Genomic DNA, 27,776 nt, shown 5'->3' with positions numbered 1-27,776 from the left:
CACAGATGTAGAGAATGGACTTGAGGACACGGGGAGTGGGAAGCGTAACCTGGGATGAAGTGAGAGAGTGGCATGGACATATATACACTACCAAATGTAAAATAGATAGCTAGTGGGAAGCAGCCATATAGCACAGGGAGATCAGCTCAGTGCTTTGTGTCCACTTAGAGGGGTGGAATAGGGAGGAGCTGTAAGAGGGGGGAGATACGGGGATATATGTTTATGTATAGCTGATTCACTTTGTTATACAGCAGAAACTAACACACCATTGTAAAGCAATTATACTCCAATAAAGATGTAGAAAAAAAAAAGAAATAATTTGTATTCAGAACAAAAGAAATACTGTATGCAAAGAAAAACCAAAAATGCAAATTAAGGAAAACATCCATTGTGCTGGATTTTTCTGATAATCCACTTGCACATGTTTAAAAAAAAAAAAAAAAAGCACACCTAACGAAAAAGAGAAAGCCAACAGAATATTTCAGGGAAATAAAATTTTCAAGTGAAGAAACCAAAGAAAAATAGGTTTTAAATGTGTATTTGCATTTGGAGTTGAGAGATCTCAGTGTCAGGAAAAATAGGGTGTAGCTTCTTTTTTTTTTATTGAAATAGAGTTGATTTACAATAGTATATTAGTTTCATAATTTCTTTTTAACTATGGGAAAACCAACCACCAGGATACCCAATGTGAGATGATAGATCCCCATCTTACTAATTCTAAAGGGGAACCATATGGCACCCCAAAGGCATGGAAATACCCCAGAAGTGCTCACATGCACACGCACTGTCATACTTGTCACACTTTACTAGGGAGATTTTCCTAGAATATATGTGCTTTTTAGAAATCGCCTTGTTTCCCTTTCGTTAACTTGAGCTGTAGGAATGAAGGGTGAAGCCAGTGTAATGTCATGATGCATTTGTTTGTCGCCTTCTTATACCCCAGTCTTCCAGAAAAATGGTCTGAGAAGGGAAAGAAAATCATTAATTTTTTTGCTTCCGTTTATAATTTATGCCCCCAACTGTTTCTCAGATGGGTGTGAAGTCACAATGATCCTGGTTACTTGACCAGCTGGGAACTAAATTATCAAATAATCCTTTGAAAATGAAAAGAACTTCTCATACTTATTTTTTTCCTCTGATGTTCTCATTTTTAGTGTTTTTCATGACATTTCAAATTTGGATCTAAATAGCAGCATTAACTCTCTTCAGATTCCCAAAATATTATAAACTAACAGTTATTTCATGTGGCATTATGCCAGACTCAGATGACAGAAGCCACATATGTAACATCCAACAGGTAACAACTCTGCTCTGTCAGACGGGGTAGTCATGTGTCAGCCAACGGGGCCCCAGGAGTCACCGGGAGACTTATCAGTGCCAGGAGGAAATTAATAATAATGATAAACTCAAGAATGTTTTTGTGGTGTTGGAGGACAGACTCATTTTGAAAACAACTTATGGTTGGTGGGAGATAAAGAAATAGAAATGTTAGAAGTGTTTTAAAGGATAAAAAGGGGGCTCGTGGCTTTCACTGATACTCAAAGTTTGCATCAGTTAACAAGAACTGGGTAGAGATAGAAAAAAAGGAAAGATATTTGAGACTGGATAGAGCAAAGTTTGATCTCCAAGGCAAAAGGCCAGCTTTGAAAAAGATTCAGAAGTCATGATGGAGTAAAAAAAAAACTTTGAAGCATTCATTTTACTCCAGGGAAATTAGAAATTTCTTAGAAATGAGCTCTGCTGGAGCAATGATATGGAAAAATATCTTCACCACAAATAAGTCCATTGGCGAAACAACTTAGTTTCTCAAGTATGTGGAGCCACTGATGCAAAATGCATTTGACTCATCGTTGGAAGGGGAGTTTTATTTAGCTGTGAAGCTGGCATGATATTTTTAGAAATAGTAAAGTTCATGGAGTTTTTAAAGTGTTGAATGTCTTTAGCACATGACATTTTTAGGGGGTGTACAGAAGTGACCGTTCTGGGCTGGAGGCTTTAGCTCCTGTCCTGCTCTCTTCGAGGCTGGGCCCGGGGTGTGGCTCGGCTGCACTGGGGAGGCTCTGGGGCTGGGGCTGTAAATTCTCCCAAGGCAGCCCGCTCCTGAATTCCTTCCAATTCTCCAGGAACATGTGGTTCCCTGGAGAACACCACATCAGAATTTCAGAGCTGGGGTGGACTTTAACATCCCTCACCACGTCCTCCAGTCCCCACTTGAACCGGAGGAGAGGGAGGCGGAGTTCAGTGAGTGTACGCCGGTCAGCCTCAGCTGCACCTGGAGTCTCCACGTCCCCCCACTTCCCCCAGCTGCCTCTCGTTTTCGCCAGATGGAGTAACGTGGGACGCTGCCCAGGGTGGGGAAAACTCTTGCCGCTTTACAAGAATAGTACACTTTTGGCTGAGGCTGGGCTGTGGTTTCCTGAGAAGTATGTTGCCTGGTCATCCTGCCTCTTTCCTTTCTGAATAATACAATTTTTCTGTGGAATGGATGCAGGGAAGTGTCACCCTTCCATGGAAGAACCAGATGTGGCCAGGCCTCTGGCAGGCTTCACCGTTCCAGGAGCGCTCCTGCCCTCCCAGCTTCCCTCTTGCCCCTCTTCTGTCTGTGACTCGTGATCACCCACCACATCTGCCCCCAAATGACAAGTGGCCTCAGCGTTTTCGTGGGTCCAACCATGGCAATGAGAAGGCAGATAAGACACCAAACAAAGCCCACATGCAGAAAATCCATCTTTCTCTCCTTTAAAAAGAAAATCTATTGCTTTTTTAAAAATTGTAGTACAGCTGATTTATATTAGTTTCAGGTGTACAACATAGTGATTCAAAATTTTTATAGACTATACTCCATTTAAAGTTATTGCAACATAATGGCTATATTCTCTATACTGTAGAATATATCCTTGTAGCTTATTTATTTTATACATCATAGTTTGTGTCTCTTAACCCCCGACCCCTATCTTGCCCCTCCCCCTTTCCTCTCCCCACTGGTAACCACTGGTTTGTTCTCTGTATCTGTGAGTTTGCTTCTGTTTTTTTATATACACCTGCTTGTTTTATTTTTGAGATTCCACATATAAGTGATAACATAAGAGTATTTGTCTTTCTCTGTCAGACTTATTTCACTAAGCATAATACTCTCTAGCTCCATCTACATTTTTGCAAATGGCAAAATGTCATTCTTTTTATGGCTGAGTAATATTCCATCGTATATATGTACCACATCTTCCTTATCCATTCTTCTGTCGATGGACACTTAGGTTGATTCCATACCTTTGCTATTGTAAATAGTGCTGCTGTGACATTGGGGTGCATGTATCTTTTCGAATTAGTGTTTTTGTTTTCTTTGGATATATACCCAGGAGTGAAATTACTGGATCATGTGATAGTTATATTTTTAGTTTTTTTTTTCACACAACTAAGATATGAGCATATTAGTATATTTTGGATCTGTTTAGTTGTCAGAGGCTTAAGTAAATGTTTTGCTCATTAGGACTTGCTAAAGAATGTCTGAAGGTACGTAGGACGTTGTTTTGTCATGAGAGCTATAAAATAAGAAATGTGAAATTACAAATTTCTTAACATAAAGACTATAACATGACCCACCCAGACCAGATCCAAGTGGAATTTGGAGCTAGTGGTCATGTCTGAGTGCTGATTAAATGTAGAAATGAGAGACAGCCACCCATCCAGCTGCATGCCCTGGGCTCTCAGATGGTGTACTGGGTATGTTTTTTAGAAATTCTCCTCAGAATTCAGATTTCTGGAAATTCAGAAACTAGACAAAGACATATGTCAGTTTTGTTTCTGAACTATTGACTCAGGAAAAAAATCGTTCTCAATGAAAAACATTTTATTGTGCTGTTTCCTAATCCACCTGTGTAGTGGGGACTCTCCCTCATTTTTTATAAGACCAGTCAGTTTGATTTCTCAGCCCCTGGGATAGGGCATCGTTATAGCACAGAGAACTCAGCTATGTAAACAAGTAACTTGAAACATGCATCCAATCTATGAAACCAACTTCTAGATGGTGCCAGGACCCCACTAAGATAGTACCACCTTACCCCATTCTCCAGGAGGTCTCATCAAGAATTCACATTAAATCCCTGGGAAATCTGGGGATGGGTTACTAATGTCTGCAGTGCTGAGAGGTGTTGTTTAATTTGATATTTGCAATATGTTTATAAACTGGTGATAAAGCAGGAGGGATGAAGGTGTCCCAAGAGTAGTAACTGTTGAGGGCTCAGGACTTTGGCTCTCTTTTCTCACAGTGATCCTCTGCTTGGTGATAGGATACAGTCTCCACTGTAAAGCCTCTCTTTATATGGATAACTCCCCAATGTATATTTGGATCCTAGACCTCCCCTACATTCCAGATAGTGCAGCAAACCACCTATTCAACATTCCCACTTGGGTGGTCTACTGGCATCTCAAAACCAGCACGTCCAAAACTAAGCTAATGCTTTACTCCAGCCAAACCCCTCATCATTCAGCCTCTCTTGTCTCTACATCAATTCTGTTCTTCTGGTTGCTCGGGACAGAAACTTGGAGTCCCCCTTGACACGTTCCTTCATGTCACATGTTTGATACACCAGCAAACCCTATTATATACCCATATCTGACCACTTCTCACTGTCACATGACAACACAGACGTGAGCAGTTCAAGTTTCTGAGCCAAATTATCACAGTAGTCTCCTAGCTGGTCTTTGTGCTCTGCCCCATGCTCTATTACAGTCTATTCTTGACACAGCAACCAGAGAGAGTCTTTAGGTTGAAAATATAAGTCAAATAAAGTCACCTCAGGACTTCCCTGGTGGTGCAGTGGTTAAGAATCCGCCTGCCCATGCAGGGGACACGGGTTTGATCCCTGGTCTGGGAGGATCCCACATGCCGTGGAGCAGCTAAGCCCGTGAGCCACAACTACTGAGCCCATGCGCCACAACTACTGAAGCCTGAGCGCCTAGAGCCCATGCTCTGCAACAACAGAAGCCACCGCAGTGAGAAGTCTGCACACCTCAACAAAGAGTAGCCCCCACTAGCCACAACTAGAGAAAACCCACGCGGAGCAACGAAGACCCAATGCAGCCAAAAATAAATAAATTTTTTAAAAAGTCACCTCTTAGCTCAGTAGCTCCCCATTTCACTGAGTCAGAGTGTAGTTCTACCAGCAACACCCAGCATTCACTGGTGCCTGTTGCCTCTTTGAACACGACTCTGCTGCTCTGTCAGTGCTCACTCTGCTTTAGCCACACCTGCATCCTGGCCAGATGCCATCTCCCCCTGAGACCGTCATGCCCAGCCCCTCAGTTCTGCCCAGCCTCGCCCTGCTCCCCTTCCCCTCCCTCCCCTACACTCTTACCCTGTAACACAGTGTGATTGACTGGTGTGAACTCCTGTGTGAGGAACACCTTACACCATCAGAATGTTGATGCCACATCATGGAGATCTTTACTTCTTTGTTTGCTGATGTATCTCAAGTGCCAGGAACAGTGACTTGCACATAGTGGGTGCACATTTAACGTTTATTGAATGAATGCATGTTTCTATGTGATCACGAGCGCCCTGAAGGATGTGAAGAATTCTATCTCCACACAAGCACACACAGCTCAGACCAGAGCCCACTCTCATTCTTCCATCTCCCACCAGAACCCGCAGTTCAGTGTTCTCACAATGACTGTCCCACTTTACCCATCGGTCCAGACCTTGTCCCTCTCCTTTTAGACGATGACCAACTTAAGTGCAGAGAGTCATGTTTTCTTCCCTTGCGATCTCCCCATTTTTAAAGACAGTAATGCTTTTGAATGAGACTTTTCCTGATGACTAGGACTGCCTCTTAAAGTTCAAAAGCCAAGGTCAAAGGTACTAAGTGTCCCCACATTCTAGTGAATGTTCTGGAACATTCTAAAGAATGCTGCAGTGCTGCCAGAATCATGCCCTCCCCCAGACCAAGATGTAGGTGTCCTGACCTTTGACACTCTTCACCCCACAACCCATCCAGCCTGCAAAACCAGGTCTAGAATGCGTTTTGCTCGAGTTGAGGACTTTTCTTGAGTTCTTGGCCCCCTTGGGGTGTTGTAGCAAACGGGTTCTCCCTGGCCCCAAGACAAGAACTGGGCTCCAAAGTAACTGCTTCTGGAGATTGGGGTGCCTGGCGTCCCACACCCTGCCTGAGCACTTGTGAACAGCAGAAGGTTATAAGTCTTCCCCACGTGGCCCCCCATTGTAGCATGAGAAAGGATTCCAGGAACTCCACCTAGAGACACATACCCACCACTTTACTGAAAAGGGAAGCTAGCCAGGCAAGAGGAGAGGCAGCAGTGGCGTCTGTGTGTCTCCTCCACCTGATGTTGGGAGTGGAAACGAGCATTGAAGGGACGTTACTCAGGGGTGGCCTTGAGTGATAGCTTTTCTTCCCTGATGATTCTTGTACATGGTAGGGATTTTTAAAGGGAGGACATGGGTGGATTACCCACCATGTTTTCATAACTCACACAGAATATTCCTGCTGTTTGATATGGTTCTTTCCAATCTTAGATAATTGAAAACAAATATCGTAGGAAAGAGGGAAGGTGCTTCTGGAAGACTGGGCTTCAGAGTCAATAGAAACATGACAAATTGCTCTTTATGGGCAATAGGGCAACATTGTCTTCCTTTTTATCCATTTCCCTGCAGCGCTGAAGTATGACTCTTTGCAGTACAGTGTCATCTCCATGACACGCTATTTCTCAGAAAGAATGCTTTAGCACTGATCAATCTGTACACAAGCCACGGTGTAAGTACAGTGTCCAGAAGTTTTGTGCTTGAGGAAGTGGGCCCTTAGCAATAAAGCACTATTTACAGGACACCTCATCATATGGACATCCAGAGTGTCTAATATAAACACCAAGGAAAAGTAAATGTAGCTCAGTCACAAAGAAAATCACATATGATGAGTTCCAATTTATTTAGAAGATTAACTACATGAGTGGTGCCATGTTCTCTCTATTTATATGGTTTCATAGATAAATGCTATGCCCAGAATAGCTCCAAATGCCTCACAGAATATGAGAATATCTTTTCTCTTCCAGAGACATTTTTCATGGCAAAATGAAGGATTAATTTATGTTAGAAATTATAATCTTATTGGGTGTACCTGATTGCATCATTGAAAGCAGGTGTGTTTTGAGTTGGTTTAAATGTTTTCTCCATCACTTCGCCATCTCTAATAAGACTAAACTTTTGACTTTGTCTCCTACCTAGAGCAGAATTTTTGGGAAGAAAGGAAGTTTCACAAACAGTTGGTTCAGCTCCCTCTTTTGCCGTCATCCCACAGTGGGCGTTGTCTTCTTGTGTGTACAGAGCTGCCCAGCGCTGGGTAGGGCTCTTGCCCAGCATCAGTGCCCCTTCCTGCTGTGGGTTTTCTCCTTATTAGTACCCAGCCTCTGTTGTTTACTAGCTGTGTGGTCTTGGGCCTCAGTTTCCTCATCAGTTAGATGAAAGAGTTCAGTTAGATCATCTCTGAGACCTCCTCCAGCTCTGAGATGTAGCATCTCTAAGACTCACAGAGAGCCTTGTAATGAGCAAAAGTCCCTTAGCATAATGGAAGTGTCTGATCCAACAAAAAATTAACAAAATTCATTGTGGAGTGTATTTCTTCTTTTGTTCCGCTTGTCAATCAATTACTTAACCAGTGTTTCTTGTATTTTCTCAGTGACTCAGACATTGTATTATTTTTTTTTCTCGTTCATCCAAAGGCACCCTCTCCAATTGCGTGATGTGCCAGCTACGTGGCCACCCAGGGAGGTCCTGCATCCTCTCTGGGTCAACTCCGTTCCTGGATAGTTTAGAAAGCCCTCTTTGTCCACTCTGACCGTATTTGTCCGTTCCTCTTATAAAATCAGAGTGATGCACAGATCCTTTGGCATTCAGGATGACAGTCAGTCCTTTGCAGTGTTAACCTTTATCATGTGCAGCTACTGGCATTGTGCATGTTTGCTTGTTCTGTATGCCGTCTTCCAATGTAGGCTGTGAGGCAGGGCGGGTGCTCTTACCTACCAAATAGCGTCTACCTCAAGGCTTGGTCGAAGTCAAGTGTTGGTTGAATGAATGGTAAAGCGATAGTCCCAGGAGCCTGAATGGGAGGAGGGCCAGCAATGCTGGAGACTGACAAGCAGGGCGAGCCTTCCGGCAGAAGAAGCCTCCTCGGAGTTAGGCATTGATTTGCTGTGGGGACATTTTCCACGATTCTGGGCCTGGTTTTCAGCCACATTGAACCAGAAATTAATCTAGAATGCTGACATATACAGTATAGTAAAGATTTCTAGCTCTGAATACATCTCAGAAAGAGAAACACAATTAGGTGATGTGGAGAAACATGTCAGGAACTATGAGTTACAGCTGCATTGACTGAGAGCCTGGCAGCACGCCAGGGTTTTGCATAGATGCTTTCTGCAAAGGAGTTTCACACAGGATGACATTGAAGATAGGAGATCCCGTAAAGCTAGATCCTCCACACCAAAGCTTAGGCTCTCTCCAGTGTGCCTCACTGGCTCTTTCACCGAAACTCAGTAGAAAACGTACACCATCTTAATGAAGGTGGAAATAGTACTTATGAGAGTGTAGTGTGCTGTAGTATTTTCATGTGCTTTACCTCACTCAATACCTTAGGAAGGTAGAATTTTTCCTTCACAGAAATGGGATAACCTCAAAATCACACAGTTTGTAAGTGGGTTAATACAGATTAATGAATGCAGGACTTTCAGAGTTCCAGATGTAGTCAGAATGGGCCATGCAAAGATTATTAACAGAAATGGTGCGATAATTATATCAACTTAAAATGCATATAGAAACTGGGAATGAGAACCACCTATTCACTTCTTTAGAGGAAGATAATGCCCACCCTTGAGATAAGAGCAGGTATCTCAAAAAGAACAACAAGGCCTTGGAATTGTGTGTTGCATGTCTGCTCCTGCTGACGCAGTGGAGTTGGAGAGAGTTTAAAGTGAATCCCTTTTATTTTGTGCCCAGCTTGCAGCTACAGCTACATTCGCAGCCTGTAAGCGGAGACTAGCTAACAGAGAAACAGCATGGAGGCCAGGGGAGCCCTGACATTGATGGGGGAAATCACAGCAGACAAACTTGATTTTTGTTTCTGGTAGAATTATAAGGTTGGTGGAAATGGGGAAGACAGTGGACGCCGTATATGTTTATTTTAGCAAAATACTTGATATTGTATTTTCATGACGTCTTCTTTTCTAAAGAATATCAGATGGTTTGGAAGCAATCACTGTCATTTGTGTTTGAAAGTAGCTATGTTGTGGTAAATAAAGGAAAATAACAAAAAATCCAGTGGGACTAGGTTTCTCCCACGTGGTGAAAACAGTAGGGATGAGAGGGCTGAACTCCAGAATGCCTGATGCTTAACGAGAGACAGGGAGATGCGAAGGTACAGATGGTTTGGAACAGTGAGTTCAAATGGAATGGAAAGCAGGAAAACTCTAGAAATACCCTTAAAAGACAGAATCGGGGATAATTCACTAAATAAGTTCAAACCTAAAGGTTCCGGAAAGCACCTGCCAGGTGAGAAGCACATTGGAAATGGGGGAGCTAGCATATCGCTGGATTCTAGCTGCTGTTTTCCTGACAGTGGGCCCTGCTGCCTCTTGCTGGAAGGACGTCCAGACAAGTGTCAGGAAGGCCCCTCGCACGAGTCCCTGGGGCCGAGCGGCACCCACGGAGTTGCTGACTTTGCCCAGCGTGTCGCCAGCCTGGTCTCCACAGACCCGTCTGGCAGTACCAGTGTAAACATTCAGGTTTTTCTTTTTTTACATTTTCACCACAAGTTTTATTTCTACCCTGTCCATTCAATACTGTTTTTCTCTTTCTACTAGAAAAATGTACTATTCTTTCACTTAAACAATAAAAATAATTGTCCTTGTGCTTCAGTGATTTCTGAGAAAATGGAATAAACAGGAGGAGATGTCAGTAAATGTACTGTTATCTTTTCTTTTAAATGGGTCAAGGATTTTTGTGAAGCAAAATTATTCAAATGATTCATTTATAAAAATGCCTACTTTTTGTACTTTAAATATGCTAACAATATTAGGGTTCTCCACACAGGTAAGAGCAAAATATCATATTGGTTCTGTATGCATGTGTACACACACACACACACACACACACACACACACACACACACACACACAGAGAGGTTGAGATTTACTCTGAGGAGCTGGCTCATCAATTATGGAGGCTGAAAAGTCCTGCTATCTGCCGTCTGCAAGCCAGAGAACCAGGAAACCTGGGGTTGTGTTTCAGCCCAAGTCCGAAGGCCTGAGAATCAGGGAGCTGATGGTGTAATTCCCAGCCCGAGGACAGAAGAAGATGAGATGAGAGGTCCCATTCAAGCTGTGAGGCAGAAAAAAAAGGCAGAACCCTCCTTCCTCCACTTTTTGTTCTATTCAGGCCCTCAACGGATTGGATGATGTCCACGCACATTGGGGAGGATCATCTACTTTACAGAGTCTGCTGATTCAAGTGCCAGGCTCATCCAGAAACACCTTCACAGACACGTGCAGAGATAATGTGTAATCTGGGCGCCCCATGGCCAGCATGGCAGCTACTTATCTTAACACTTGTTTTCACCCTTTGAAATCTATGGCAGAAGACTTAACACCGAGAGACTCCCTAACCCCACCTCCCAGATACATTAGAGCAGAAGATAGAATCACAGACATCTAAATCGGGAGAATTGTCAGGGATCACAGGCTGGGTGATAGAACTTCCTCTCCTGTGCCATTTATTCTGGTCAAATGCAAGTTCGCCTTCTTAGAATCTCATGTCCTAGGGGGCCTTGCTTAAATGACCACCATGTTCACTGGGGCACTGGCAGGAACCGAGGTCTCCGTCCAGAGGCAAATGGGGGTCTGGGGTGTAGGCAGCTGTTCCTTGAGGTCATCCAAGGACCTAGGTCCATTCTCTCTGTTGCTTCACTCCTGCAGGATGCCTTCTCTGGTCTGCAGAGGTGAATCGGGCCCCTGTCCACAAGAGGGGAAGGAGGAAGTGAAGCCCAGTGAGTCCGTCCACGGCCATTTGATCTCTCTCCTTTATCTGGAAAGTAGTCACGGGCTCACCCCAGCTGTGCCTTCTAAAATCCCCCAGAGTGCAGATGAACGTGGGACACAGTGTCTGTTATTAAAAGGAAAAGGGAGGAAAGAGATGGGGTGACAATTAGAGCCTCTTTCACAATTACCCATCCACGTGCAAAACTGTAATAATAGCATAAGGTAAAGATAATTTGGTCGGGACCAGTCAGAAACAGGGATGAAATGACCACCTGAAAGAAGTTTGTGTTTAGTTTTCTGATGTAACAGAGGAAACTTATTAATAGCAGAAGGCAGCAGAAAAATGGGCATCCACACCACAGATGTGTCCTTCTCAGCTCTGGTGAAATGCGTCCCTTGCTTTCTGCCTGAGGACACCTCCTGTCACCTGGCAGTGCTCAGTAACACAGGTTATGCCCTCCAACTGGCCTCCCTGCCTCTCGGGTTCCCCCACATCTAATCTCTCAACCTTCTCCTCGCCCAACACCATCCCACCAAGGCAACAAGAAGCTGGGAGTGTCTTCACATTTACTACCAAAGCCCAGAACCCCTGGCCTGGCTCCTGGTCCTCCACGGCCTGGCCGCATGCCGCTGACGATGAGATCTTTTCTCATTCCTGCTCACGGATTCAGGCAGACATGCCCGCAGACGCCTTTGAATGTTAGGCTCCTAATCTTTTCATCCTTTGTTAAGAAATGCTTTTCATTTTAATGCCTCTGTACTTTCTGTTTGCGTTTGAAGCCCTTTTCCTGTTAATGACCTCAAGGTAGATGTTTCCCCTAATTGAAGAAAGAACAACAAAGCTTTAGCATCACCATCTTGCATCTCATGCCTGTTGCTCCCTTATTAAAGTATCATACAATGCACAAACAGCTGTTTTCAGAGCGCTTTTTACTTTCTGCTCCTGAAGCAAAGAAATATTAATGGAAAATCACCGTGAAGTGCCCCAGCCGATAGAACTAGCTGCTTTCAGAAATAATCACTCCTGATGGGGTCCCAAACAATATATATGTATATTTACAGAAAGAAATCAGTCAAGAACATTCCTCTTTGACCGGTTGGTAAGACGTGGTGGCTTTGGTCCTAAAAGAAGCTCCTCATGCCTTTCATCTCAATTAGCTAGTGCACCAGCCCAGGCAGAGACAACAAAAGCTCCTTTCAGAAGGCCAGGTCAGAGGGCAGAAGGTAAATTGATAATTGGATGCCGTTCCATGGCAGAGACCTCACGGATAGAGGATGGGGAGCCGGCTGGTAGCTGCTAATGGGCAGACAAGAGCAGTGTCAGCATTTTATTACATATGGTCAGTGGTCAAAACACATCTTTGATCTTCCTCACCCACTCTTTATAGAGCACTTTGTTCCTTCCCTCCTGAAAGCTTATTAATATCTGCTGTTAGGAAAGACGGGGGGATGCGAATGTGTTTTACTTGTGGGTGAATCACCTCTTCAGGTGTCTTTCTTCTGAAAATGAATCTGTTCTTGTGGAATAGAGGCTCCAGCCCCAGGTTTGCAAACTTCTGGCCATGCATGAGTTACTACCAAGGTATTGTCTAAGTAGTAATAATGGTAATAATAAAAAGAAAAGTATCATTCAATCGTTGTATTAGGCAAAATGGGATGAAAAAGTCCACAGTAAGTCTGTAATAACATTAAAATAGTTGGTCAGACACAGCCAGGCAGGTATGGATTTTAAGGGTGGTACATCCAGAGTAAAGATTGAGAAATAGTTTAACAACGGGCTGCTGCATCCACGGTGGATGCCAAGAACTCTCATTTCCCCTCCGCTAAAGAGCTTCAGGATGGAGGTGAAACTCCAGCTCCATTTGCTGTCATTTAGGAAGACGGATTGAATTGAGGAAGCCGTGAGGAGGCTTAGATTTCCACAGGGCCATATCTTACGACCAGTAAGCCAAGCAGCCTGTTAAGGGACAGTCATCTGCTTCTAGTTTTCTGGCTTGTTTTGTGATGAGTCACCGGGATTATAACAGTGCACCTGAAGTGGTGTTGAAAACCACACATGGATATTCGCTTACTTCGTGGGCACATAGAGCCAAATTCTTGGAGGTCAATATAGGACATATTTTACCTAAGCTTTCACATTTACATTTGCCTGGAGTTCCTCGGGTTGTAGAACAACAGGAAATAGTGCACTGGTTTCATTGTAATTTTTTTTAAGTTCAGTCATATAAAATTTTAATCAGGTATAACACAGGTTATGAATCCTGGGATCCTTGGTACAGTGAGAAGGTGACTGGTCCGGGAGACGGAAGACCAACATCTGCCTCTGGCCTGAGCTGTAACCTTGTAGTATGAGCCTGGGCGAGCTGCTTCATCTCGCTTCCTCAAACGTGAGAAGGTGGTTGAGGATCATCTCCTCGGTCTCTTTAAGAGCTAACAGTCTACAATCCTTTTTTTTTTTTTGGTTTTCCTGAGCAAGTAACAAGAATGATTGAATGGGTGTGCTGCCTTTTCGTCTCGTTTTATAGGAGCTTAAGTTTGAAAAAAAAAAAACCCGAAAGCTAAAGAGAAAACCACAGCTCACTGCGCTGCGTGTTTACCGTAAGGCTGTCCTGGATGTTTGTGTGTGTCCTTTGCCATGTGACATATGCTGTGTGCCTTCCTGTGAAGGTCCAGGAAGGAAACACACATGTCACCTCCAGGCTCACCACTGACACCTGGGCTAGAGGAACAACCTTGAGGCACTTAACAGTGTTGGCCATTTTCCAGGGACCTGCCTGAAGCATTTCACAAGCAGATGCTTTTAGATTCCTTTTCCCTACAGTTTTCTCGAAAGGAACTGTCTCACACTTGTGATTTTTCCATCGTTAAACCGAAACCCACAGCCATTGTACCTGCCGCACTTATGCATAGGTGCCTCGTCCTGAGAGCTGCATCATCATCACCCCCTGAGCCACGTGTTGTTTAAAAAATGGCACAGGCTCTGAGATGTCTACGTTACTTTTCTTACTTGCCTTTTCAAATTTAATCCTGCAGATTTATTCTGCCCTTTCACAAACAAGAATATATTATGTACATTGAATTTGCTGTTGATGCTGTGTCAGGCTAAAAAAAGATACTCTCTCATACTAAGAATTTTTGAATAGATAGGCAAGAATTTTAGATAAAGTAGAGTATGTATGTCAGATAAGGAAAATGAATCCATTTTCTTTATTAAATATGTGAGAGGCTCTTGCCCGTGATCCTCAATGTGTGCTACTATAACGTCTTGCACTGATTGATTTGTTTTCAGTCATTGGTGTTGAAATCCTACTACGTTCACCATTTTTGTCTCCTGGTTCTCTGTCTGGCAGCCCTCAGGCCTGGGCTGAGGGACGTGCAGGCACCCAGGGCAGCTCAACACTGACCCAGAAGTGGTTTCCTGTCTCTGGCAGTGTCACGGAAAAGCTGCTGCCATGGCTGCCATCAACCTGCTCAAAATACTTTCTAATCTTTTAGTTGGCCAAAAAATCACCTATAAAGAGGAGTTGCTTCTTGTTTATAAACCTTAGCAGAGTCAGTAGATCTGTTTTACAGGAGAATAAGGGGGCAGTCAAGACAGTCGTGCACCCAACCAACAGTAAGGGTTATTGACAGTCTTGCTTCAGTAACCCTGTACTTTTTCCCTGTTGCTGACCTAACAAAAGCTCAATGGGTTAAAGCAACACAAAATTATTATCCTACAGTTCTGGAGGTCAGAGTATGAAATGGGTCTCACTGGGCTGAAATCAAGATGTCAGCAGGGTTCATTCCTTTCTGGAGACTCCAGGGAGAATCTGCTTCCTTGCCTTTTCCAGCTTCTAGAAGCCACCTGCGCTTCTTGGCTCATGGCCCTATTCCTCCATCTTCAAAGCCAGCTGTGCCAGGCTGAGTCCACCTCATGCTGGCGTCTCTCTGTTTCTTCCTCTTCTATCTCCCTCTTCCAGTTTTAAGGACCCTTGTGATTACATAGGGCTCACTGGGATAAGCCAGGATGAGCTCCCCCTCGTAAGATCATTATCTTAATCACAACTGTGAAGTCCCTGTTGCCATGTAATATATATAACATATTCATAGGTTCTGGAGATTAGGATATGCACATGTTTGTGGGGTCATTATTCAGCCGACCACAGGCCATCCTCTGGTCCTCAGATTCATGTCTCTCACATGCAGAATATATTCACCCCATCCCAAGGTCCCTAAAAGTCTCAAACCATTACAGCATCAACTCAAGTCCAAACTATCATCTCTTATTAGTTCAAAAGTCCCAAATCTCATCATCTAAATCAACTAAGTCAGGTACGGGTGAGACTCGGTGTGATCTAACATAGGCTGAAATCCTTCTCCATTTAAGAGCTTGTGAAACTCAAAAAACAAGTTATCTGCTCCCAAAATACAGTGGTAGAACAGGCATAAGATGACAGTTGCAGACATTCACATTCAAAAAAGTAAACAAAGGAAAAAAAGGAGTCCCCACCAGTCCTACATAATTCCAAAATCCAATGGACAAACATTATTAGGATTACTAAACAGAATAATCCTCTATGGCTTGAGGCTCTGCCTTCCTGCTGGACCTGCAGCTGTGCCCTCAGAGGCATTCTTCCTAAGAAATAATGAATCAAGACCAAGGAAGAGTGTGTATAATAAGCTCCATTATGCCTGCCTTGTTGGAATTGTCCCCTCCTACTTCTTCACTGAGTCAAATCTGGGTTATCCAAGTCCAAATCAGGAACACTCAGAAGATCATTTGTGGGTCAAAACTCACAAATAGTATGGAGAGAATTCTCTGCAGGTCTTCGAGGCTGGAAAGGCTGAGAAAGTGTTTCTGCTTTTAGTTCAAGATCTGGAGGCAACTAAGGTGAAGTTTCCTACAAAACAAAGGCCAACATTTGTAGAGAACATTTATTTAAAAATTACTCTTCTAAAGTTTGGTACTTTCCTAAAAGTGAAAAAGTCTACTTCTAGACATCAGAGAATACATATGCTCATCTAAAAGAAAATTAAGTTCCTATCTGTTCTGCTGCTCTGATTTAATGGTTTAGCCAAACAGGTCATAACACATTTCCTTGCTTTATGTTGGTTTTGAATTTCAGGTCTCATGTAAGTCATATAAGACGAATATTAGCTTCCCATTTATACCTGGAGAGACAGACGCAGAAACAGAAGAATATGCATTAAAGCCAAACTCAAAATAAAATTTATAACCTAATCCACTGTTTTAATCACTAAACAATTAATTTTGTTCATGTCCAGGGAATGTGAAAACATGTGAAGGATTTCCATATTTAAGAAAAGAGACTGTAAGAGCTAGAAGAAGTTGAGTTACGCCCATAAGACTGTATCTGTAGGGTCTCCTTTGCACCTCTGTGATTCTGTACACACGTTCTAGAATGTCCTCGCTAGTCTTCAGTTGCCATAAAATTAAAGGAGAACGTGGGAGAGACTACAGCTCACCCTAGACTCCTCGTCACAGTCACTGCTAAGGCGAGCTCTTGAAAGGTTAGGAGCAGTGACATTAACATAGTCCCACAAATGCTGACAGGCATTCTAAGCTCCCAAATGTATATAAAGAATTTTTTTGCAATCTCAAAATATTATCATTGGAGGGGATTATAAAGATTATGTGGTCTAATGCACTAATTTCACAGACGGGAAAACAGAGGCTTAGTGAGATTAAGAAGCGTAGGTAGTTATTCATGGCAGGGCCAGGACCAGAGAATTCAGTTCTCCTTCAGCCCAGTACATTGTTTCTCTGCCTTTGTGTATAAAGAAAAACGTATAAATCCTAGTAACTTCACATATGTATGTGGTTTCCCCCATGGTGTAGTAGTCCAAATCTAATGGATTGATATTGTCATATTTTCTAAGAACTAAACATACGCGCACATACACATAAAGGCAGCTTGATAATTCCCATACCTTGTGTGATCAGAAATAAGGAGTCTCATGAAGAGCAGGCACATTCTCCGTGGTTAGCCCTGGGGCGGGCCCCTGGCTGGCCTCTCAGGTCTTCTCCCCACCCAGGCAGGGCCTTCAACGAGGGTGCGCCTGGGGCCAGGAGATGGGTTGATAGGTCCACTTGCCATGTGACCCTTCAGCTCCAGGACAGCTGAGGCTTCACCTCCATCAGAATGCACTCTTTGCATCACAGGCAGACTGCAGCATGTTACCCAAATACCGTGACCTCCCACTCATGCCAGGACTGAACAGGTGTCTACTATTTGGGGTATATTTTGTGTACTGTATTGAGTGCTTTACAAACATTACTTCATCCAATCCTCACATCTGTCAACAGAGTGTCACCAGTATTTGATCTTATTTGGCTTAGAGAGGTGAAGTGACTTGTCTTGGGAATGACAGACCCTGGATCCAATCGAGAGGGTGTGGGAAGGAGTCAGAAAAGCTTGTCTAACCTACACCTGCATGTTGTTGGAGTGAAACAAGACCTCCGATGCCCTTCCTCCTAGCATAAGAGAGCAGCAAATCAGAGACAATCATACTTTTAAAGACCATGTGCTTGAACTGACTCATATTAAAACACTGTTGTCTAGAGAGGGCAAAGTGGTTTGCCCATCATCATGTAATCTCTCTAGGACTCAGAGGGCGGGATGTGGACCCAAATGATCTAGGAGGTCCCTTGGACTAAAATATTATCTAGTAAACCCTCGTCTTTAAAGCTTTAATTGCTGGGAAAATTGGCAGCCGACCACCACCATGCAAGCACGGTGAATGCTTCAGCAGCCCGCTGACCGCCTGCACAGATGCCCTCAGGAAGATGTGCATCTCCCTCCACCCACTTGGGAGTAGGATGAAACGGCACATTCCATTTTCAAAGTGGGCTCCTTGCACATATCGGCAGTATCAAGAATTTGAAAAACTGTACCGTGGAACCCGTAGTAACTTGCTAGCACGATTTACTCACCCAGGTAATCCAGGTGACAGAGGTTACAGAGTCACGCAAATTCCAAATGCCATTTCAAAGCCAGCCAGGGGGAGAATAAGCAGATTTGTGTTTATGATAATGACATTTAAAAGTCTAAAATTATAGGGTTGTTTACAGAGATGGACTTATTATAAAATAATTGCATCCAACTTCACATAAACATAAAAGAAAGTCATTTTGTTGTGGATGGTTGAAAGGAAAGGTTTTCTGAAAAGAATGGAGAAAATAAGACTCAGTTTCAGACAAAAATCTTCAAAGGAAATTCATGGAATCTTAAAAAGAGAATCTCACTCAAAGAATTCTCTAGAATTTCCTAAATTTAAAAGCATTGTTTTTCTTCAGACATCTAATTTAGGTTACATACCAAACCCTGTAATAAACCTCCCACAAAGAAATAATAGTAGATTGCATGCATTATAGATGTTCAGGGTTCGCTCCATTTAAATACAAGTATTGACCTTTTACTAACAGTCAGGATGCCAATGTTCTATGGCAACAGCGAAAGAAAGGTCACAATAATATTTTCCAAGGCAATTTTTGGCCCTTAGTGGGGAATTCACTATTATGCTTAGAGGCTGTGCCACCTGAGAAACAATGGGTAATGATCACATTTCACCTTGAGCATGTTTTTTTTCTCTTTCTAGTCGCAGACAGCTTGCACCTAAGTGGTAGCTACTGTTCCTGTAAGATACGTTTAGTCACCATTTAAGCATCAAATTGGCCGTGGTGGAGGTTCGGGTGGGATGTGTCTGTTAGTCTTTGGGGTGTTTGACAGCCGTTAAGCCCAGAGGCAGTATTTGGAGAGATGTTATCGATAAAAAGCTTTAATTCTGGGATCAGCAAAACCTGAGTTTGACACCCAGGTCAGCCTGTTTCAGCTGGAGACTTAGCCCATCTCTGCCCCAATAAATGGGGAGTGAGTGACAGCACTCACTCTCAGAGCCGCTGTGAGGATTCCAGATGGTCAGATCCAGCCAACTCCTGAGATAGTACAAGCAGTCAATAAGCATAGCCATTCCTGTTATTGTTCCACACTTAATTATCTCGGTAGTTTAAGTTACATGTTTCGTAAGTGTGAGCAGATGGTACAAAGCATTTTAAAATATAAAATATGAATGCATTATTTTAACAATTTCCCCTTGGCTCATACAGCTTGAAACAGTTATTGTTTCATGGGTTTTGAAGCGGACTGAGATTTATTACTAAGTTTTATATATCATAGGAGTAATAAATATTATTATACCATTGGTACATATATACATAATCTGTATATGTTTACATGTATGTATTCTTATGTGAATTGAGTCATTTTAATGATCTTGGCAAAATACATCGATGTTGGATTCTCCAACATCATGTGTTCTGAAAAACAAATATATTAAACAAAACTACAGTATCAAAAGATACCATTTTAGCAAATATGGGACTGACGATAAATCTTTTGTAGGCTGAAGTCATACCATTCACAGTAGCTTAACTGAAGAATCTGCAGATTCTACAGCTATTTCAATCCCTTCTGGGTTAAGGATTTCCCTTAATCAATATTTCATTTTCTCTATGGAATCTATTTTTAAGAAGCAGAACAAGGAACCAGTTTCTCTGATTAATGGTATCAGGTGTAAAAGTTTCAGTTACTGAGGACTTTTTTTTTTCTTTGTGTGTGTGTGCGCATGACTGGCTTTATTTTGATATTCCCTTTATGACATATATCTATAAACATATCATATGAACCTCATAACAACCACAAAAGTAAGTATATATTATTATTAAACCATTTTTTTCTTATTGATCCAATATTTTTTTTGAATTTTAGAATTTTATTTTTTTTTATACAGCAGGTTATTAGTTATCCATCTTTATACATATTAGTGTATACATGTCAATCCCAATCTCCCAATTCATCATACCACCCCAACCCCTGCCACTTTCCCTGCTTGGTGTCCATACGTTTGTTCTCTATATCTGTGTCTCTATTTCTGCCCTGCAAACCACAGGTTCCACATACATGTGTTAATATATGATATTTGTTTTTCTCTTTCTGACTTACTTCACTCTGTATGACAGTCTCTAGATCTATCCACGTCTCTACAAATGACCCAGTTTCATCCCTTTTTAATGGATAAGTAATATTCCATTGTATATATGTACCACATCTTCTTTATCCATTTGTCTGTCGATGGGCATTTAGGTTGCTTCCATGACCTGGCTATTGTAAATAGTACTGCAATGAAACATTACGGTGCATGTGTCTTTTTGAATTATGGTTTTCTCTGGGTATATGCCCAGTAGTGGGATTGCTGGGTCATATGGTAATTCTATTTTTAGTTTTTTTAAGGAACCTCCATACTGTTCTCCATAGTGGCTGTATCAATTTACATTCCCACCAACAGTGCAAGAGGGTTCCCTTTTCTCCACACCCTCTCCAGCATTTGTTGTTTGTAGATTTTCTGATGATGCCCATTCTAACTGGTGTGAAGAGAGACCTCATTGTAGTTTTGATTTGCATTTCTCTAACAGTTAGTGATGTTGAGCAGCTTTTCATGTGCTTCTTGGCCATCTGTATGTCTTCTTTGGAGAAATGTCTATTTAGGTCTTCTGCCCATTTTTGGATTGGGTTGTTTGTTTTTTTAAATATTGAGCTGCATGAGCTGTTTATATATTTTGGATTAATCCTTTGTCCGTTGATTTGTTTGCAAATATTTTCTCCCATTCTGAGGATTGTCTTTCCATCTTGTTTGTAGTTTCCTTTGCTTTGCAAAAGCTTTTAAGTTTCATTAGGTCCCATTTGTTTATTTTTGTGTTTATATCCATTACTCTAGGAGGTGGATCAAAAAAGATCTTGCGGTGATTTATGTCAAAGAGTGTTCTTCCTATGTTTTCCTCTAAGAGTTTTATAGTGTCCAGTCTTACATTTAGGTCTCTAATCCATTTTGAGTTTATTTTTGTGTATGGTGTTATGGACTGTTCAAATTTCGTTCTTCTACATGTAACTGTCCAGTTTTCCCAGCACCACTTATTGAAGAGACTGTCTTTTCTCCATTGTATATCCTTGCCTCCTTTGTCATAGATCAGTTGACCATAGGTGCGTGGGTTTACCTCTGGGCTATCTATCCTGTTCCACTGATCTGTATTTCTGTTTTTGTGCCAGTACCATATTGTCTTGATTATTGTAGCGTTGTAGTATAGTCTGAAGTCAGGGAGTCTGATTCCTCCAGCTCCGTTTTATTCCCTCAAGACTGCTTTGGCTATTCGAGGTCTTTTGTGTCTCCATACAAATTTTAAGATTTTTTGTTCTAGTTCTGTAAAAAATACCATTGGTAGCTTGCTAAGGATTTCATTGAATCTGTAGATTGCTTTGGGTAGTATAGTCATTTTCACAATATTTATTCTCCCAATCCAAGAACATGGTATATCTCTCCATCTGTTTGTATCATCTTTAATTTCTTTCATCAGTGTCTTATAGTTTTGTGCATACAGGTCTTTTGTCTCCCTAGGTAGGTTTATTCCTAGGTATTTTATTCTCTTTCTTGCAATGGTAAATGGGAGTGTTTCCATAAATTCTCTTTCAGATTTTTCATCATTAGTGTATAGGAATGCAAGAGATTTCTGTGCATTAATTCTGTATCCTGCAACTTTACCAAATTCACTGATTAGCTCTAGTTTTCTGGTGGCATCTTTAGGATTCTCTGTGTATAGTATCATGTCACCTGCAAACAGTGACAGTTTTACTTCTTCTTTTCCAATTTGTATTCCTTTTATTTCTTTTTCTTCTCTGATTGCCATGGCTAGGAATTCCAAAACTATGTTGAATAATAGTGGTGAGGGTGGGCAACCTTGTCTTGTTCCTGATCTTAGAGGAAATGCTTTCAGTTTTTCACCATTGAGAATGATGTTTGCTGTGGGTTTGTCATATATGGCCTTTATTATGTTGAGGTAGGTTCCCTCTATGCCCACTTTCTGGAGAGTTTTTATCATAAATGGGTGTTGACTTTTGTCAAAAGCTTTCTTTGCATCTATTGAGATGATCATATGGTTTTTATTCTTCAGTTTGTTAATATGGTGTATCACATTGATTGATTTGCATATATTGAAGAATCCTTGCATCCCTGGGATAAATCCCACTTGATCACAGTGCATGATCCTTTTAATGTGTTGTTGGATTCTGTTTGCTAGTATTTTGTTGAGGATTTTTGCATCTATATTCATCAGTGATATTGGTCTGTAATTTTCTTTTTTTGTAGTATCTTTGTCTGGTTTTGGTATCAGGGTGATGGTGGCCTCATAGAATGAGTTTGGGAGTGTTCCTTCCTCTGCAATTTTTTGCAAGAGTTTGAGAAGGATGGGTGTTAGCTCCTCTCTAAATGTCTGATAGAATTCACCTGTGAAGCCATCTGGTCCTGGACTTTAGTTTGTTGGAAGATTTTTAATCACAGTTTCAATTTCATTACTTGTGATTGGTCTGTTCATATTTTCTGTTTCTTCCTGGTTCAGTCTTGGAAGGTTATACCTTTCTAAGAATTTGTCCATTTCTTCCAGGTTGTCCATTTTATTGGCATAGAGTTGCTTGTAGTAGTCTCTTAGGATGCTTTGTATTTCTGTGGTGTCAGTTGTTACTTCTCCTTTTTCATTTCTAATTTTATTGGTTTGAGTCCTCTCCCTCTTTTTCTTGATGAGTCTGGCTAATGGTTTATCAATTTTTTTATCCTCTCAAAGAACCAGCTTTTAGTTTTATTGATCTTTGCTCTTGTTTTCTTTGTTTCTATTTCATTTATTTCTGCTCTGATCTTTATGATTTCTTTCCTTCTACTAACTTTGGGTTTTGTTTGTTCTTTTTTCTCTAGTTCCTTTAGGTGTAAGGTTAGATTGATTATTTGAAATTTTTCTTGTTTCTTGAGGTAGGCTTGTAGTGCTATAAGCTTCCCTCTTAGAACTGCTTTCACTGCATCCCATAGGTTTTGGATCGTCATGTTTTCATTGTCATTTGTCTCTAGGTATTTTTGATTTCCTCTTTGATTTCTTCAGTGATCTCTTGGTTATTTAGTAACATATTGTTTAGCCTCCATGTGTTTTGTGTTTTTTACGTTCTTTTCCCTGTAATTGATTTCTAATCTCATAATGTTGTGGTCAGAAAGGATGCTTGATATGATTTCAATTTTCTTAAGTTTACTGACGCTTGATTTGTGATCCAAGATGTGATCTATCCTGGAGAATGTTCCATGTGCACTTGAGAAGAAAGTGTAATCTTCTGTTTTTGGATGGAATGTCCTATAAATATCAATTAAATCTATGTGGTCTGTTGTGTCATTTAAAGCTCGTGTTTCCTTATTAATTGTCTGTTTGGATGATCTGTCCACTGGTGTAAGTGAGTTGTTAAAGTTCCCCACTATTGTGTTAAAGTCGATTTCCTCTTTTATATCCATTAGCAGTTGCCTTATGTATTGAGGTGCTCCTATTTTGGGAGCATATATATTTATAATTGTTACATCTTCTTCTTGGATTGATCCCTTGATCAATATGTAGCATCCTTCCTTGTCTCTTTTAACATTCTTTATTTTAAAGTCTATTTTATCTGATATGAGTATTGCTACTCCAGCTTTCTTTTGATTTCCTTTGTGTGGGATATCTTTTTCCATCCCCTCACTTTCAGTCTGTATCTGTGCCTAGGTGTGAAGTGGGTCTCTTCTAGACAGCATATATATGGGTCTTGTTTTTGTATCCATTCAGTGAGCCTGTGTCTTTTGATTGGAACATATAATCCATTCACGTTTAAGGTAATTATCAATATGTATGTTCCTATTACCATTTTCTTAATTGTTATGGGTTTCTTTTTGTAGGTCCTTTTCTTCTCTTGTGTTTCCCACTTAGAGAAGTTACTTTAGCATTTCTTGTAGAGCTGGTTTGGTGGTGATGAATTCTCTTAACTTTTGCTTGTCTGTAAAGCTTTTGATTTCTCTGTTGAATCTGAATGAGATCCTTGCCGGGTAGAGTAATCTTGGTTGTAGGTTCTTTCCTTTCATAGTTTTAAATATATCATGCCACTCCCTTCTGGCTTGGAGAGTTTCTGCTGAGAAATCAGCTGTTAACTTTATGGGAGTTCCCTTGTATGCTATTTGTCATTTTTCCCTTGTTGCTTTCAATCATTTTTCTTTGTCTTTAATTTTTGTCAATTTTATTACTATGTTTCTCAGTGTGTTTCTCCTTGGGTTTTTCCTGCCTGGTACTCCCTGTGCTTCCTGGACTTGGATGGCTATTTCCTTTCCCATGTTAGGGAAGTTTTCAACTATAATCTCTTCAAATATTTTCTCGGGTCATTTCTCTCTGTCTTCTCCTTCTGGGATCCCTATAATGCAAATGTTGTCGCATTTAATGTTGTCCCAGAGGTCTCTTAGGCTGTCTTCATTTCTTTTCATTCTTTTTTCTTTATTCTGTTCCTCAGCAGTGAATTCCACCATTCTGTCTTCCAGGTCACTTATCCATTCTTCTGCCTCAGTTATTCTGCTACTGATTGCTTCTAGTGTATTTTTCATTTCAGTTATTGTATTGTTCATCTCTGTTTGTTCTTTAATTCTTCTAGGTGTTTGTTCTTTAATTCTTCTAGATCTTTGTTAAACATTTCTTGCATCTTCTCCATCTTTGCCTCCATTCTTTTTCTGAGGTCCTGGATCATCTTCACTTTCATTATTCTGAATTCGTTTTCTGGAAGGTTGCCTATCTCCACTTCATTTAGTTTTTCTGGGGTTTTATCTTGTTCCTTCATCTGGTACATAGCCCTCTGCCTTTTCATCTTGTCTATCTTTCTGTGAATGTGGTTTTCGTTCCACAGGCTGCAGGATTGTTGTTCTTCTTGTTTCTGCTCTCTGCCCTCTGGTGGATGAGGCTACCTAAGAGGCTTGTGCAAGCTTCCTGATGGGAGGGACTGGTGGTGGGTAGAGCCAGGTGTTGCTCTGGTGGGCAGAGCTCAGTAAAACAAATCTGCTTGTCTGCTGATGGGTGGGGCTGGGTTCCCTCCCTGTTGGTTGTTTGGCCCGAGGAGACCCAACACTGGAGCGTACCCGGCTCTTTGGTGGGGCTAATAGTGGACTCTGGGAGGGCTCACGCCAAGGAGTACTTTCAGAGCTTCTGCTGCCAGTGTCCTTGTTCTCATTGTAAGCCACAGCCACACGCCACCTCTGCAGGAGACCCTCGAACACTAGCAGGTAGGTCTGGTTCAGTCTTCTATGGGGTCACTGCTCCTTCCCCTGGGTCCTGATACACACACTACTTTGTGTGTGCCCTCCAGTAGTGGAGTCTCTGTTTCCCCCAGTCCTGACAAAGTCCTGCAATCAAATCTCGCTAGCCTTCAAAGTCTGATTCTCTAGGAATTCCTCCTCCCATTGCCAGACCCCCAGGTTGGGAAGCCTGACTTGGGGCTCAGAACCTTCACTCCAGTGGGTGGATTTCTGTGGTATCAGTGTTCTCCAGTTTGTGAGTCACCCACCCAGAAGTTATGAGAACTGATTTTATTTTGATTGCGCCCCACCTACCATCTCATTTTGGCTTCTCCTTTGTCTTTGGATGTGGGGTATCTTTTTTGGTGAGTTCCAGTGTCTTCCTGTCGATGATTGTTCAGCAGTTAGCTGTGATTCTGGTGCTGTCGCCAGAGGGAGTCTACTGAGGACTTGAAAAGGGTAAAGAGGAACCTTGGCCTTCTGGTGCTTTTCCTGGAAGCTGTGGGAAGAGAAGTCAAACTTCATTGACTACTAATTAGGATTTTCACAAAACATTTTCTCTTAAAAAAAAATCCATAATATATATTTATATCATCTTGCATATTTTGAATTCTCAAAAACATATAATAAGAAATCTATGCATGTTATAAAGATCTGCACATTTACTGCATCTAGATCTTTACTAAACAGTCCTTCAGCCCCTCACTCCTCCTCTCCTTTCTTCCCTAAGGGCCAGAGTCACAACATCTCAAGGATTTGGGCAAATGAATTCTTTTGTCTTCAATTTCTTCTTGACTACATGCAAGAGAAAGATAGATGTTAGTGAAAGCCAAAGAAAAACCTTATTTTTCTAAGTGATCTGACATATCAAATGAAATACTGACTTCTAAAAAAAATAAAAGCTTTTTGAAAAAGATAGGTTATTTACAGTTCTCAAGAATAAAAAGTATTACACAAGGTGTACATATGCATACACTGCTTCCTTTTATTGGAGACCTGGCACTATCTTCCCATGATGTTTTCCTTGCTAGCTAGCTAACACTCTCTTTTGTTTTATCATTCAAGGCCTAGCCCTGATTTCTCATATCACGTGACAGTGTTGCTATGGGAACAGTGGCTTTGTGTGTCCCTGAGGGAACAAAGGGTGATTTCCATTTGAGGACTTCAGAGCAGGCTTGGTTCCCTGTTGGTAAATGATTGTGGTAACCAGCATATTAAATGTTATCGGCAAAATTCCATTCATATTTTACATGTCCTCTCTCCAGCAAACAGTTTTTTCAGTGCATGTTATTACGACAACCTTGGGACACAGGCCAGAACAAATTGAAGCTTTGCAGGGTTGAGAAGGACCACCAGTCAAAAGCAAGTAGCAGGATTTTGAATCATGGCTTTTGTCTTCTGAATCCCAAGTCGCAGCTGTTTCCAGGAGATTTAAGATTCTGCTGTCATTTTTAAAGAAAATCTTGGTACCCATATGACTGATTTTAAAGTGAATGAAGAGGCAGTCAGATAGTCCCCAGCTTTCCCAACTCCTGCCTGGTACCAATGCAGGTACCTGGTTTACATGTGTAGACAGCCTTAGTGAAAAATCCAGAAAAACTCGAAATCTATTGAAAAAAATAAAATAACATTGTAGTGATTAAAGTTACAGCTGTTACATCAAATGAGTACACCCACGTAAGTATATAATTGTTTACAGATATGATGTATTTATTTAGTGCATTTCTTTTACTAATATATTTAGTTCATTTCAGCCTTAAAATATTATAACTTTTTTCTTACAACATTCATGTTGTAAAGTATACAAATCATAAGTGCACAGTCCATTACATTTTAAAAAAAAATGAGCATATGCATATAACCACCATCCTGATCAAGTTATAGAACATTACGAACACCCAGAATTTTCTAATCATAGCCTTTCTAAAGGTGACCACTGTTCTCACAGCTACCATTACAAATTTATTTTACTAGCTTTGTAGTTCATATAATTGATATCATATAGTATGTCTGACGGGTGTGCATACATAGTTTGTTCTTTTTCATAGCTTTAGGAATTCCATTGTATCAGTATAACTCAAATTATTTAGCGCTATGTTGTTAAGGGACTTTTGTGCTGTTTCTAGTTTGGGGCTGTTGTGAATAAAGCTACTATGAACATTCTCATAAATATCTTTTTGTGTATATCTGCGCACTTTTCTCTTGGATGACATTGTTAAACTCATTTATCCTCATAGTTTATCTGCATATTCTAATGAATTTTCTATCTGCACAGTCATGCTGTCTATGCAAAATGACAGTTTTCTTTCTAAGTCTCAGGATCTTTATTCATGCTATCTATGCAGAATGACAGTTTTCTTTCTAAGTCTCAGGATCTTTATTTCTCTTGCTTGTCTTATTGCACTGGACAGGAGCTCCAGTTTACTACTGAATAGAAAGTGTTAGAGTGAATTCTCAGTCAGAAACAGAAAGCTCTCAAAGTTTTTTTTTCTCAAGTATAATATTTTCAGGAGTTTTTGGTAAACATCCTTCACTGTATAAGGAAATCTCCCTTTATATATAGTTTGCTACGA

General features: G+C 41.3%; 2 long non-coding RNA genes across 2 annotated transcripts in view; both read right to left on the bottom strand.

Annotated features, from left to right (window-relative positions):
- LOC309655281 overlaps positions 1–27,776 on the bottom strand; it is a 380,610-nt gene that overhangs the window by 117,588 nt on the left and 235,246 nt on the right. The window lies entirely within an intron of this gene.
- LOC309655269 overlaps positions 214–27,776 on the bottom strand; it is a 51,032-nt gene continuing 23,469 nt past the window's right edge. Inside the window, exon 2 of the long non-coding RNA XR_014260734.1 lies at positions 214–27,776. This exon is cut by the window's right edge and continues 22,866 nt beyond it. This is a non-coding gene — a long non-coding RNA (uncharacterized lncRNA).

The sequence above is a fragment of the Balaenoptera physalus genome (assembly GCF_965194825.1).
Source record: "Balaenoptera physalus genome assembly, chromosome: 2".
NCBI classification, from domain to species: domain Eukaryota; kingdom Metazoa; phylum Chordata; class Mammalia; order Artiodactyla; family Balaenopteridae; genus Balaenoptera; species Balaenoptera physalus.
The sequence above is the reverse complement of the archived record's forward strand: the minus strand, read 5'-3'. Positions and strand labels throughout refer to the sequence as shown.